Source organism: Carassius carassius, chromosome 35, assembly GCF_963082965.1.
Source record: "Carassius carassius chromosome 35, fCarCar2.1, whole genome shotgun sequence".
Lineage (NCBI taxonomy): Eukaryota > Metazoa > Chordata > Actinopteri > Cypriniformes > Cyprinidae > Carassius > Carassius carassius.
This window is the reverse complement of record NC_081789.1, coordinates 5099441-5114553: the sequence shown is the minus strand read 5'-3', so window position 1 is coordinate 5114553 and position 15113 is coordinate 5099441. Positions and strand designations below refer to the sequence as shown.

General features: G+C 39.2%; 1 long non-coding RNA gene across 1 annotated transcript in view; it reads right to left on the bottom strand.

The window, feature by feature from the left end:
• LOC132115902 (uncharacterized) overlaps positions 1–15113 on the bottom strand; it is a 411617-nt gene that overhangs the window by 105298 nt on the left and 291206 nt on the right. The window lies entirely within an intron of this gene.

Below are 15113 nucleotides of genomic sequence, written 5' to 3'. Positions count from 1 at the left end.
GTATATAACCTTGAACCGTATCATTTTGAATGCAGAAAAGTCATCTTTTAAGGCAGCATAATGTTGCTTCCCAACTTTGCACTTTTTTGAACACTCCTATGATGCCTTCAAGTGCTGTCTGGGTAGGTGGCTCACTAATGTTTCAATACTGTTGTTTAATGCATGCACTTCTCAAGTAATTTTAAGCCCCAGAAACGTAGTAAGTACATTGTTAAAATAGTATGTGCGATATCAGTGATTCAACTGTAATTTTAGGAAGCTACAAGAATACTTTTTGTACATGCTTCGAAAACTGACACGGAAGAGAAGAAACTTCAATAAAGTAATTTATTTGCACACAATAAGTATTTTTGTAGCTTCATAAAATTCTGGTTAAACCACTGATGTCACATGGACTATTTTAACAATGTCTTTTTTTACCTTTCTGGACTGTGTCTGTTGCATTGCTGTCTTTGTAAGGTCAGAAAGTTCTTGGATTTCATCAAATAAATAAATAAATCTTAATTTTTGTTCCAAAGATGAACGGAGGTCTGACAGGTTTGGAACAACATGTGGATGAGTAATTAATGACAGAATTTACATTTTGGGATTTAAAATAGGGGTAAAATACTGTGTACACATGGTCATCTCTAGATATGCCATTTGTCACTATTACACCATGTATTGCCTAAATACAATGCAAGCTGCACCCAAAGTCGCATAGCCTATTTCCCTATAGGTGAAGAATAATGTTTGAAGTGTAATGTGCTCATAAAAAAATACCTGTATGACTTACTGGCGAGATTTAGAAATGTACACACAATTGACACTTTGCCAAAGATGGACTTATTTTTATTATTATTTATTTATTTTTGTGAGATGCCAAGGTCTGCACCTCTACCACTGAAGAAAGCAACATGATCAACTTGGATCACATGTGCCTTGATAACAAATCACATAAAAAAAATTCATAAAATTTCTATCAGTGATGTGCAACAGTCTCTGTTTGCGGATACCACAGAAATGAATGAGAAGACGTACCGTCAACTGCATCCTGACGTAAAACTGTCTGTGACAGCTCAGCATTTTTCAGTTTAAACTATAAAAATAGATGAGTAAAAAAACATATGTTAAATGGCATGTAGAAAACTAGCCAATGGACTGTTGATTCATTAAATGATAAGCTGTTTTCCCAAAGCCTATTATTCTCCATTGACATCTATAAAAAAGAAATTAAAAAAAAGTTTGTCTTATGCAATGATTACAGTGAATAGGTCAAATGACAATGACAGCATAGCAAATGTAATATGTCTGTAATAAATTCATATTGAATACATTCATTTAGAATTTAATTTTTAGTACTTATTTCACATCAGACAGCGATACAGTCGATCATGAATCAAGTATCCCAGCCAATCAGAAGAGCGTATGAACGGGCTTTCTCTGCAAACTGTTGCTCTCATGATCATACGGGTAAGTTTATGGATAAGTTTCTAGTAGGCCTACAATAGATAAAGCAGTTTTACCTTCATCCAAATACATACACAGCGAATTATATTATATTACACAGTGAATTATATTATATTTGCCATTGAAAACACTTAGCCCACTTCTCTGTAGTTCAGTTCACAGTTTAAACGCTCTAGTTTCCTTAGGTTATCTTCATGACCTGAGGTAAATTAAAATAAAGTGTTACCTAAATTATCCAATCAGTACAATGTCAAAAATTATATTCAAACTCAAAAAGATTCATTTTAATAGTATTCTAAATCACAGTCATTACCCGAGATAATCATTGAGCTGTCAGCCATAATAACATCAGTATAGAAGCCACTCCTCCTCTGCTATCTGTTTTAGGCTTTATTATTATTATTATTTTCTCCTTATCACTGCTACACAGATACATTTAAAAAACATACACAGATAAAATTCTGTTTAAAACAATCAAAAGACTAATGCTGGGTTTGGCATTAGAGATGTTTACATGAGGTCAGCTAGCAATTTTTTTTTTTTTTTTTTTTTTTTTTTTTTTTTTTTTTTTTTTTTTTCCCCAGTAAAATTGTATCTTATACTTTCCCCCCAGTTTCCTTTCCAAATGTTATGTTTTTTCTCTGGGCAGCTGTGTTGGGGTTGAGAAACTCTAGCTAATCTGAAGCGTATACGGCCTGGAATGAGTCCCTGTGCTGCAGCTAAGAGAGTCTGACAGCTATTAGAATCAGCTTCATTACTACGGCAGCAGCTCCTCTGATAGCAATCACCATTTCAGAAGTTGTGTGTATGTTCAAAGATGTTTCACTGGCTAAAAGAATTACTTGATCCCTTGAGCCAAAACACTTTTCAGACTCGATGCATATAGGAGGTGCTGGGAGGAACTGCTAAGTGGCTAAATTACGTGTTTGTGTGTGTGTGAGAGAAAAAGAAAGACATGTGGATGTACTGTAACCGTCTACACGTCTGCCAGTCTATAATTATGCCTCTCTGTTTTGACAAACACATTGTTGGTGGTATTCATCATAAAATAGACACTCGAACACACATTGTCTTCTTAAAGTGCTTTATGTAGCAGAATAATTCCAATAGTGTGAGCTTACAGGGGAGCACTGCAGGAAATAAATCTGACTCCAGGGGCCCGTACCATCCTCATTTATTGAAATAAACACGAGCCTGAACCGACTTGAGCCTGGGTGCTTTTATCGATATAGCACATGAGGAGAGGAAGCTTAAAATCTCCTGCTGTCTCCCATGAGTCGAATACGGTATCTCTAAGAATCATTCAAAAAGCTTCTTATGTTTAATTCTATTTCTTGAATATGATCCGCGGTACATGATCACTTTTTTTAAAACTCAGATCTCACACTAAATCTTCTGATTTGGGCAGTTTTTAACATTGCAGAGCGATACAGATGCTGTCTTGAATTCAAATGCTTCATAGTCTGTGTAGGAAGCTTTTCAACAATAAAGCCTGGTTTCTGGTTAGTCTCTGATATGGAAGCTCATATCTGATTGGTAGTCGGGGTTCACAGGCTTTTGGAAATCATGTTTACAAGGAGTGTGTTCAATTCTGCAGTGAAAGCTTTGGTTTGATAAAGTGTCTTGGGGCTGAAAATATCTGAATTTAGGCTCATAAAAAAAGGAGTTTAAAAATATTTTGAAAAGGAAAAGATTCTGTTTATTTTACTCTTATTTAGCTGTTTGAATTTGTTTTCTTTTAAGTTGTTTATATATATATATATATATATATATATATATATATATATATATATATATATATATATATATATATATATATATATATATGTGTGTGTGTGTATGTATGTATGTATGTATGAGAGGTCTTTTTATCAATAGCTATAAAAAATTCTCCTCATTATAAACAAAGTATTTGTTTAACCCCTTACATGGAATAATATTCCATACATTATTCAAAAGGAATTGCAAATTGTTATAAAAGTGTATATGCAATTGCATTTTCAATTTGTGGATGCATAAAATGTGACAATCCAAACGCAAATGCAAATCATGCATTACCGTTTGCATTTTCTTTTAAGTGAACGCACAGTGTCTGCCAAATTTAAAATGGAAATGCAAAGTCCGTTTGCAATTGTGTTTCCCATATCTTACGAGCTATGGGTCTGTCATATTTAAATAGCAATATTAATTACCACATTTTCCTTTTCACTCTCTCTGCACTGCACATGTAAACTGCCAAAACTCAAATGGAATCGCAATTCCTTTTGCATTTGAATTTCTGAAGTCTACACGGAAACCTGTCAAGTGACAGGGGTGGGGCCATTTTATTCGGCGTGTTTGCATTGGAAAGTGACGTCACTCACAGTCGATGGTAATAAACAATTATTAATAGACGATTTTGCGGAATGTTTTGAAAAATGGGAGTAATTGCTGAAATTGTGGAGGGAATTTTGACACTCGCACAGCAAGTTGACGACAGTTCATACGGTACAGATTTCCTTTTACTCAGAAGCCATTTGGTTTTGGACAGGTTAAATGTGTTTGTGGCCTTGACAAACTTGACGAACTATATTTTTTTGTTTATAGAAGCAGAGTGTGCTTGCAGGTGCTGCAGGTTAAATTTATGTTACATCTGGCAAACCAGATTTATGTCAAATTTCCCAGGTTGAGAGGTTCTAATGCAGTGCAAAGAATCTTGGGAGTGAAATGCCCATCAGTTGAACAATATGAAAATAATAATTCCAAAAGACCCTTTTGAAGTATTTATTTTTTTTACCTTGATTTAAAACAATCCTGCAACATACCTGCCGAAGCTCCCCTAAACCACATATCTATATGTCAAAGTGGGTGGTTCTTTGCCAAAATAATCTCCAAAGTGGACCAGCCTTTATGTCTACAGATGAAAGTCTGGTTCTGTGTTGTCGGCCACATGATTTGCACCCCTGTAAATGTTCGGCTTGCCGTTTGATCCCATACCAGCAATAACAGCAGGGCAACTCAAATCTACCACCTCTGAATCACAACTTTCTCGCTTATCGGTAGAAGCACTTTAAATAAGAAGCATGCTGGGAAGGTTCTGGGATATGTTATCTTAATCTGAACATAACTCCAGCTTTGCCTGTCAGAGAGCAGGGCTTGTGTTAAGGCCCGGATATCTCATTTAGACCAGAAAGTGAGAAACCTCCCTGGCTTCCATTACGGAGCCAGAAAGGAAAGAAAAATGAACAGTGACAAAAGGAAATGTTCCCAGCTCACCGTTGCTCTGCTAACTTGATAAAAAGTCTATTTAGTGCTTGTCAGGCTGAGCCAGAGAAAGAGAGAGAGAGTGCGTGTGCACTACAGAGGAAGCGTTTTTAGAGAAGTCTGGGTGTATTTGTTGGGAAATAACTTTGGCCAGCTTATTCAGGAAAGGTTGCACTGTTTGTCAGGGCTGCCTGGGCTGGTCATGAGAATTTACTCTGAGGTTCTAGTCTAAATCCATCTTCAGAGTATGTGGTTTGGCAGTGCATAAGGTCTCCTTTTCTGACAGAGGGTATGCAGTAGTTGATGGGGTGACATTCCTAGCAGGTGGTAAAATGGTTTCTTGTGTAAATGATCTTCCCTTTTGAAAGGTTAGGGTCAAACAAAGCATGGAAGCTGTATTTAATGGCCATCCTCAAAATGAAGCTGATGGTGATATCCTGGGTATTTGATACGTGGAGGTCTAAAAGTCAGGTTAAAACCGCTGACTGAATACACTGGCTAAAACCAGAACGTAAAAGTTCTGTACCCAGTGAGCTGAGGAAGCTAAGTAAGGTTAACCTTACTGGGTTCTCGTCTCGTTCTGTTTGTGACACTGTACGCTGCAAAACCATGCCATTTTTTTACTACCAAGAACTGAAGCGTAAACAAAGGAATTATGATCCATATTGCAACGTTATTGCTTCATTGAACTAAACGTGATACATTATATGTCGTTCAATGGACCCTTACATTTCAAAATATACCAGGATTTACAGCTGTGGATGTGTTTATGACTCGTTATTACGACGAATCTGGTATGTACAGCGTTTCCATTGTTCATGTTTTTATGCGTACTGCTTACAAAAATGTAGCAAAGACAGTCTTTATAAGCTTTCCATTGAAAAACAGTGAACTGTCGTCGATGCTTGAGGCTTAGAGCTTTATAATGATATATAGTTTATCAAGATTAAATTTTTCCAGTTTCATTTAATCTATTCGTAAACACTGACACGTGCGAGTTGAGGGGCGTTGAGGTTGCCTGTGTCGGGGTGCTGGCTAACAGGTTAATGACTCACCCTCATGTCGTTCCAAACCCGTAAGACCTCCGTTCATCTTCGGAACACAGTTTAAGATATTTTAGATTTAGTCCGAGAGCTTTCTGTCCCTCCATTGAAAATGTATGTACGGTATACTGTCCGTCTCTAGAAAGGTAATAAAAACATCATCAAAGTAGTCCATGTGACATCAGAGGGTCAGTTAGAATTTGTTGAAGCATCGAAAATACATTTTGGTCCAAAAATAACAAAAACTACGACTTTATTCAGCATTGTCTTCTCTTCCGGGTCTGTTGTGAGAGTGTTCACAACACTGCAGTGTAGTGATGTCCGGTTCGCGAACGAATCATTCGATTTAACCCGTTCTTCTTGAACCAGTTCACCAAATCGAACTGAATCGTTTGAAATGGTTCGCATCTCCAATAAGCATTAATCCACAAATGTCTTAAGCTGTTAACTTTTTTAATGTGGCTGACACTCCCTCTGAGTTAAAATAAACCAATATCCTGGAGTAATTCATTTACTCAAACAGTACACTGACTGAACTGCTGTGAAGAGAGAACTGAAGATGAACACTGAGCCGAGCCAAATAACGAACCAAAGATTGACTCATTCTCGAGTACAGAACCGGTTGCATCGGTTTTCGGATTACCAGTAGTGATGGGAAGTTTGGTTCTTTTCCACAAACGGGTTCTTTCGGACAGTTCAATTCAATAAACCGGTTGAAAAAAAAAGGTTCACCGGTTCTTTTGCGCTCGACGTAATGTCACTGGCGATGATTGCCCTTGATTCAAGTCTTCGGTTTACCCGCACTCATATCATTAGCACAGAATCAGTTCAGAATCAATCACCAAAAGAACTAGTTCGGTTCAGATGCGCTGTGTGTCAGTCTGCTTCACACTGAATCACACATGTGCAGTATCATCAGCTCCTCGGTTCTCGAATTGGACACGTCTGACAGAAAAGGTTCTTGACTCGAGAACGAGTGAATCTTTCGTTCGTTATCTGGCTCAGCTCGGTGTTCATCTTCAGTGCTCTCTTCACAGCAGTTCAGTCAGTGTACTGTTTGAGTAAATGAATTACTCCAGGATATTGGTTTGTTTGAAAAAAGTTAACAGCTTAAGTCATTTGTGGATTAATGCTTATTGGAGATTCAATTCGATTTGGTGATCTGGTACAAGAAGAGCCGGTTTAATCGAATGATTCGTTCGCGACATCACTACACAGCAGTGTTGTGAACGCGCTCACAACAGACCCGGAAGTCGTAGTTTTTGTTATTTTTGGACCAAAATGTATTTTCAAAGCTCAAACAAATTCTAACTGACCCTGTCACATGGACTACTTTGATGATGTTTTTCTTACCTTTCTGGACACGGACAGTATACCATACATATATTTTCAATGGAGGGACAGAAAGCTCTCGGACTAAATCTAAAATATCTTAAACTGTGTTCTGAAGCTGAACGGAGGTCTTACGGGTTTGGAACCACATGAGGGTGAGTCATTAATGACATGATTTTCATTTTTGGGTGAACTAACCCTTTAATACTTCAACATTTATTTATTTATTTTTTGGAGGGAAAATGAAACATTTTGCTGAAGCTTTTTTAAAAACAAAAAATCCTGGATGTTGCAATTCTGTCGCAGATCCGTTGTTGATGTTCCCTTTATTAGAATATCAGCTATCTTAGCGAAATGCTAACATCACACTTAACTGTCATATCATCAGACTCTGTTGTATCGTTTGTGCACTCCATATGAGATGGACAACAATCATATATGTGAATCACTGCATTTGCTACCCATGAATAACCAGGTCAGCATCGCCAGTCAGATTCCATTTAAGGGCCAGATCAGAAGGGTTTGAAACAGAGCTCAGGTCTGTCCAAATTTCTATCCACTATTAGTTTGAATAAAGAACCCATTGTAAAGAAGAACTTTCTATCATGTACACCGGGTGCTTCATTTTGTTAATGATTTCATTTTGCGCTTGTTACCCTAGCTACACCTCACTTTCTCCACCTCTGAGGTGATTTTGTCCATCTCCTATCCTGGATTTCCAACTCCGGGTAGCTGTCAGGGAGAGGTCTGGAGCTTACCCAGCAGGGGTTCACAGACCCTATGCAATTCCATTTCTCACCTGCACCGCAGCTTAAACCAACATTATCATCCACACCGGAGGGGTTTGGATAGACAGATGATTTGAGCCCCCCTTGCCCCCTTCCCCCATCTCCTGTTCCCTTGCTTATCTCCCCAGGCACATTAGCAGACACCCTGCTTCATTATAATAAACATCATTTATTCAGCGTGCACTCTTATCTGAGGTTTACTCCCAGCCAAATACAATGCACGATCCAATGCTAACACTGGAGGAAATGCATACTTATGTGAAGAATAACAATGAAGAAAATGCAGGTAACCAAATCCTGTTTCAGAGCCAATCTATGGTAGATATGTTCACAAAGGGCTTCATTACCTGCACTGTCCAGTCAGTGAGCTGTGTTGTGTTTACAGGTTGTGAAAAAGTATAGCAGAAGGAGCATTGTTAGGAATAATAATGCCACTGGAAACTGGAAAATAATATCATATAGAGATCTCCAGCAGACTTTCAGAACTTGTGTAATAAATCTAATAAAATATCAGCTAATTTAACCAGCTAAGGTTAGTTCAGACTGTAAAATATGTGGCTCCCTAATTTTTACTTGATATTTACACTTTACAAGATGTTTTAGAGTGATTACATTTATAAGGTAAGGTTTATTAGACATTTATCAACAATAGCAGGCCCAAATTCCAAATATCCCAAATGCTAACCTCAGCTCTTGTGTTTTGCCTTAGAGTTCTTGCTTTGATGATGTAACACTGCATAGTCTGTCTGCCAGTAGTCTGCTGTGAAGTCCACATCACTGTGTGTTACTGACACAAAGATCCCAGACATGGACTAATAAAGACAGTGTCTGCGTCTGAATCACATACTCTCGAGCAGGTACCTAATTTGAACAAGTAATTACTTAGCGACTGCTAAAAAAGTCGGTTCAATTAATGTAATTTGGATGTACTACATTCGCGCATGTCATTATCATGTGATTTACCAGCATCAGTTGTGTCAGTTCAATGCACATATCTTCCCCCAGAGCCTCATAAGATAGAAAAGTGACCATCGTATGCATACTTCAAAATACATCAGTAGTAGTAGGTCATCCGGGTACGTTTTACCTACACTTAAGTGTCAAAAGAAGTATGTCCAAATATACAGTATGTCAGTGGCGACTGGCGTGCGGTGAATATTTAAAAGGGTACGCTGAGTGTTAAGATTAAGATCCCCCCTCCTCGTTGGCTTTTAGGACACACTCAAAGAGGGAAACACTGTAGCAGGTGTCGATTTAAAAATATGCACATTTCCTACCTTATTTATAAATGAAATTCCTCTCCAATCCTTCTGCTATCATTTCAGGTTTATCCATAGTTTTCTGAATGCTAGAAAAAACATATAGCTGCTTTTCCAAGTAAAAACCACCAAATAACATTTGCACGTAGTTATGTTATGATACATAATATTCAAAGGGTCCCCCGTTCTATATGTCTCTGCAAAGACTGAATGATTTTATTATTTGTAGTATTATTATTCCCAGTGAATAGGAGTTAAAACTCCCACCGGGGTTACACTATTCCAATAACAGACCATACAAAATACCAAAAATAATGATACCTTTAAAATATTGTCAAGTAACATTGCAAAGAACAATAAAATCAGAGAAGGACTTTAACTGTTAGCGACACTAGTATTCAGAAAACAAAGGTAGTTGTGACGAGTGGGGCGGGGCCGAGGGACATGGGAGCGAGGCCGGGGGAGTGATTGGAGATGAACTACACCTGTTCGTCCCACCGTTCTCGAGTCCCATGGAGGAGATGGAAGGATATAAAACTGGAGCGACGACAGTGAAGGACGAGAGAGGACCAGGCCTGGGCTTTTAGTTGTGTTTTGGTTTTTATTTTATGCGCACCAGTCGTCCGTGAGGGGCTGGTGCGCTGTTTTGTGTTTATTTTGTTATTAAAATGTTTTTGATTGTCCGCCGGTTCCCGCCTCCTTCTTCCGGATGAATATGAAGGTTGATATCGTTACAGTGGTGCCGAAGCCCGGGAGAAGGAGGGACGCGCTGCTGAAGATCCCTCGCCGCTGTGGTGAATCCGCGGTGCCATCGAGCTGGCGAGGAGTGTGCCGCCATGGACGCTCGAGGCGGTGGACTGGAGCGAGTTGCCGGGGACGGGCGAGCTAGCTACCGGCCGCCCACGATGTGGAGAGACGGCTGCCGTCCGTGAGGGAGCGGAGGAGTCGGCGCCGTTCGCCAGGTGGCCGGAGCCTGCTGCCTCCGCCGGAACGGGGAGGAGCAGGGAACGGGGGACTCCTGCCGGCTGCCCAAAACCGGAGGAGCCGTCGCCGTCCACCGGGCGGCGGAGGAGTGTCGTGCCGTCCGCCGAGGGCCGTCCAGTGCCACCGCCAGGCACCGCGGAGGAGATCACCCAGCTGGTGGAGGGCCGAGCAGCGGTGCGTCTGGGAACCGGAATTTTTTTTTTTTTTTTTTTCCTCTCTCCCCTCTCTCGTCTCTGTCGCTCCTCCTTCCATCTCCTTTTCTCTCGCCTCGCCTGTCCTACCCCCAGGTTCCCGCAGGTCCCCGGGAGCGGCCCCCCCGGAGGGAGGGGGGGGGGGTAGAGCGCAGTCTCGGGAGTACCCCCCGGCCTGCGAGGGGCGATGGGGGTATGTGACGAGTGGGGCGGGGCCGAGGGACATGGGAGCGAGGCCGGGGGAGTGATTGGAGATGAACTACACCTGTTCGTCCCACCGGTCTCGAGGCCCATGGAGGAGATGGAAGGATATAAAACTGGAGCGACGACAGTGAAGGACGAGAGAGGACCAGGCCTGGGCTTTTAGTTGTGTTTTGGTTTTCATTTTATGCGCACCAGTCGTCCGTGAGGGGCTGGTGCGCTGTTTTGTGTTTATTTTGTTATTAAAATGTTTTTGATTGTCCGCCGGTTCCCGCCTCCTTCCTCCGGATGAATATGAAGGTTGATATCGTTACAGTAGTCTAAAAATAAAATCTTCTGAATGTTCAAAATGTTCTGAGGATTTTATTGTTTCCTCTTTTTTCCCTGATGTTTATTATTTTAAAATGTATATGCTTTTTTGGAAACTTTATTATTATTTTATAGTATTATCATTATTATTTACCACATTTTGACAATGACGTACATCTTAAACATTGTCTATGACCAAAAATGTAAGATATGTTTAAAGTAGACTTTCAAAATTTGCTTTGCTTGAGAAAGCATGGAAATATAGCTACAGTGTTTTTTTTTTGTTTGTTTCTTTGTTTGTTTGTTTCATTTGATTTTAGTCTTAGTGTTAGTTTTGCATCAAACACAATGTCATTTTCATCAGTTTAGATTTGGCAGCATTTTTTTTTGCGTTTTACCGAAAATTACCATTGTTTGTCAAATAAGTTATTTTACGTACTTATTCCCATCACTTTGTTAAGTTTTACGTTACATCTCAAATGACAAGGGATCAATTTATAATCAAGTTTATTTTAATTAACCTGTTAATTAATTAATAAATTAATTAATTAACTTACTAATTCTCTTGTATGGCCTGTATATGCAGAGCATTCACAGCTTATGTGGATGGAACGTCATTGTGGTATATGAGTACTGTACTTCTTTCGTCACATACTGTTTTCTGCTAACTATATAGTAGGGAAGTATTTGATTTCAGATGTAGCCTATGAGTCCACAAGTCCATATTAAGTGGGCCATTTGTTAGAGGGCCACTTTCACTTGTTTATTAAAACGAAGATGGGGAAAAGCAAAATCAAATCATCTTTATATAGTGTCCTTCACAGTTTCTTAAAGAAACTATGTCTTTTCATTTGGGAAAATCCATTGACATCAATTGATTTGGGCTCTTTCTTTCAAAGACAGATTCCTGGTATGATGTGACACTTTTTCCATTATTGTAACGATCAATACGTCTCTTTTATTTATTTATTTTTCTGCTGCAGGACTCACTAATAGTCCAGAGTGGTCTGAACTGACAATGCACAGCATGTGCTAACATGGAGCGGGGAGAGATGTAGCAGAGGCCCCTGACCCCATATGCTGCGCTTTACTTACCCTTGTGCAGCATTCACCATGTGCACCCCATCCAAGGCCCCTTTTCACACTCAAACTCCACATGGCTTCCATCTTCACACTCCTCCTGAGCTATATTTACACTGATGTGACCCCAAATGGCATGCCTGCCAGAGGGACACACAATGCTTTTCACATCTGCCTTTGGTGTCCTCCTAGGAGTCTTGCACCAGTATCATTTTGGCCATCCATTAGCGGTGCCATAGTGAAGATATGCAATCGAGGTTGCTGCTAAAATATCTTCAGCACCTCCAAAAGTGTTCGATTAAGAGGTCTGGTTGTGGTGTTTGCTCGCGCCACAAGAGGAGACTTGTTTTGCTGCTGTCGGCTTAGACGTGTGATGCAATTTGAGAGTTGAACAAAACATTGTGCATGTCCAAGACTATATACCTCTTGGAGAGACTGGAATACTGAATTTGTAATCTTGAGATCAAGAGTTGTGATTATGAGGTGAAGTTGGAGGTCTCAAATTGCTCCTTAAATGCAATGCAACACTCCTGGCTGCCAAACAAAGCAGAGATTGAATTCCTCAATGCATATTAAGAGGAAACGGTTGTCTGAGTGGCTCCTGTGTTGCAAGGGGGACATACATTTGTTTAGACTGTTCTGTGTGTAGTGCTGCCAAGCCTTGCAGATCTTCCCGTTCCTTTCAAGTCCATTTGAGATAATATTTTTAGCTTCAAGTAGAGCTGCATTGTGATGTCATGCTTTAAGCTTTTGGAGATAATCTCTCATCTCTCTGGGTTCTTGCTACAATGGGATTTTGATGATTCAGAATATGCTGAAAAGTCTTTAGCTAACAGTAGTTAAACCTGCAGTTCTTTGTTACACGTGTAAGTGTACATGATGCCCACAGAAATGGACACAAAGGATTAGATCAGGAACTTATGAACAAAAGGATTACAGGCAGTGAATGTGGGTCACACTATCATGAGTGAAACCAACCACTCGCTGGATTACCTAAATCCTCCACTGAAGGTCACAGTAAGCAGGGGTCAATACAAGGTTTGGACAGGGTTATGGCAGACCATCTGCTTGTTCAGGAATGCAATACAAAGAGGCAACTTTAAGCATCAGAGCATGCAGCCAAATGCTAGCCCAAGGGCTGGTGTTTTTGAAGTGTTAATTTACACAATCATGTGTCTTTTGACCCGCAATGCAAAAGTGAGAAAAGAAAGACAATTTTACTGTGCGATTTCTTGGACTTGAGACCTCTCGAGAGGATACAAATAAAGATATAGATATTCTGGGTCTTGTTACTTTTTGTCTTTGTGTTTAGGTCTCCAGATATCCTCTGTTTCTTTCTTCCTTCCATGTTTTAGCCTGCACTCTTCCAGGTAACGTTTTGGAACTCTGTATTTTAACACATCTGATGTTATCACTTCCATCGGATGAATCCCTTTGTTGTATTTCTAATTAGTACTTTGATTTAAATTTAAAAAATCTTATAAATTAATACATACAACATTTTAAATTTAAGATCTTGGTCTGGATTTGAGTATCTTAGTCTATATTAATTAATTAATTAATTAATTAATTAATTCATAAGGGAGAAACTGATTGTTGGGTATTTTAATGCTGTGACTGAATCTACGTATATTTCTCTATTTGAGGTTGTAATTTTTATCAATTTTATTGTATTTTTTGTCTGTAGGCCTGTGTCTTAGGTGGTCTGGTTTTGGTCTGTCTTTGTAAAGACAACAAAATTATACATGTACATTATTAGCTCTGTTTGAACTCACTTACTGACTCTAAATGTTTATTATTCACTGCATGCAACTTTATCTAATTATTAATTATTATTATTTTATTTTTTATATATTTTTTTCTTTTTTAAATCTGTGTGAAGCTACATCACATGGGACAACTATGCCACATTGGAAATAGGAAATCGAACTGAAAGCATTATATTGTGGGATTCAGTGTTCAAAACATGCCATTTGTCAAATGTAGCAGGGATTTACAGAAAATAAGCATCCTGTCAAGTTCAACTCTGTCCTGTATAAAACTATAGTAGTCTATATTAATATGGTTAAATTGGCTTATTTAGAGAACGTCTTATACTGCATATGCTACATAAAATTCTGATATGATTACCCCTCTGATTACAATGCATCTAGTTTACCAAGCCATTTTCACACATTTACACCACAAAGAAAAGGCAAGCTGTGTTGTTCTAATAGCAGATATCAACTATCAGAGTCAAGGACTGGAGAGGAAATATACCTTAACCTCCACTTAGCCTGATGGTATCATCTGGGTGGTGCTCACTTGACCCACATTCTTAAGACAAGCATCCTCTTACATGGCGGGTCAAAGAAAGAGCTTTGAGAGCAAAGAGAGAGTCTGTGAAGTCTGTGAAAGAGAGCTCCATTACAGTGTGGCCATACTTTGATGAAGTGCCATTCAGAAAACTTCTGGTATCAATTCAACCTTTTATATAGCCATGATAATTACCCCAACAGCACTAATGGATGGCACAAAAGACACGAGTCAAAAGCGCAGAAATGCGAGAAGATAATTATTTTTCTCTGATTAAAATAAGATCAGTATGCTTACTCTTGTAAGCAGTGACCAGAGGGTCAAAGTGTGTAAAAGAGGATGTACAGTATGCCAATTAAACAGGCAGGTGTTCCACCCTAGTCATATTCTTGCTGCACTTAATATTTAGGATGTTGCCATTAAAGGTGACAGATCTGCAGACTAAGCTTGCATATAGGTTTGGAATAATAATAATAATAATAAATATTCACGTACATACCTATTTAGCTATACCAAACTAACTTTAAATGCATTAACAATTATTTTCTTATGTCTAAACCTGTTTTGATAAGCTTTGCTCTAACATGTTACATTGTCTAGGAGTCATCACAATACATTATTAATTATTTACATTGCAAATGCAATGTAATCATGAACTTTTGATAGTTTGAGTGACTGATGCTTTGGACCCTGTTTACACCTGTATTTCGAGATGTACTTCAGATCAACACCATCCCACTCTCACCATCTGTTCAGGAGTTCAGGAACGTGGCAGAGAGTGTGAACTTTACACTTCAGAGTTGCTGCTAGAACATTGTCCTGAGAGGTGCTTTCTGCTTGAAGGGTTTACTTTTCACAATCATCTGTCCAACAGCTGTCAGCTCCACATCTGTCTGGAACAGTGGTCCCAGACAGAAAATAACATTACACCTTGAGGAA